The sequence below is a fragment of the Tupaia chinensis genome, unplaced genomic scaffold (genome assembly GCF_000334495.1).
Source record: "Tupaia chinensis unplaced genomic scaffold, TupChi_1.0 Scaffold148234_1, whole genome shotgun sequence".
NCBI lineage: Eukaryota > Metazoa > Chordata > Mammalia > Scandentia > Tupaiidae > Tupaia > Tupaia belangeri.
Genome location: NW_006208084.1, coordinates 84,526 through 85,227, shown reverse-complemented (window position 1 = coordinate 85,227; position 702 = coordinate 84,526). Strand labels below are relative to the sequence as shown.

At 42.5% G+C, this 702-nt stretch overlaps 1 protein-coding gene across 1 annotated transcript in view; it reads right to left on the bottom strand.

The window, feature by feature from the left end:
* LOC114006471 (myosin-9-like) overlaps positions 1–702 on the bottom strand; it is a 36,943-nt gene that overhangs the window by 17,033 nt on the left and 19,208 nt on the right. The gene's annotated exons all lie outside the window — the stretch shown is intronic.

Sequence of the window (702 nt, the reverse complement as noted above, 5' to 3'; positions counted from 1 at the left end):
GTAGGTGTTAGGCGAATTCCGGCCCCTTTTTTTTTTTTTTTTTTTTTTTTTTTTTCTATAGGGCACATTCGCTCACCAGATAGACATAGAGAGAGACAGAGGAGAATAGAGAAGAAGGGATGGTGGCGTGGCCATCCCCCCTGGGGGGTGATTTCTCACTTTCTGTCTCTGTCTCTCTCTTTCTGGCGAGGGCATGCACCCTAAAGCAAATCCTCTCAAAAACTAAATGAATAAAATTAAAATGTAAAATTTACAACCAGAATGCTACAATTTCAGATGACTGCAATTATGTGAAAATAGAAATGTGCTATGGCTATTGAATGATTATGAGTTATCAATGTAGGTTCCCCAGAAATACATGCACCCTCCAGAAGGGATGTTGACACTGCACCAGGCCATGCGCATGAGTAGATGGGGGTAATGGGAAGCGTCTACCTTCTGCTCAGTCTTGCTGTGAATCTGAAACACCTTTAAAAAATGAAAAAAAACTATGCTTATAGCCAATTTTAAAAGGAAAGGAAAGGACTCTCACGTGCAGGTGACAGAGTAATGAGTAATGGATGCCTTTTCTGGGATTACAAGTAAAAGAACAAACGAAAGACAAAGATTCCTTAGACCGTGCTCTAAGTAGATCGGAACCATCTGCCTAGAAATGGTTCCTCCATGACAACGGCAGAAGGCAGGCGTGGAGCTGCCCCCGGT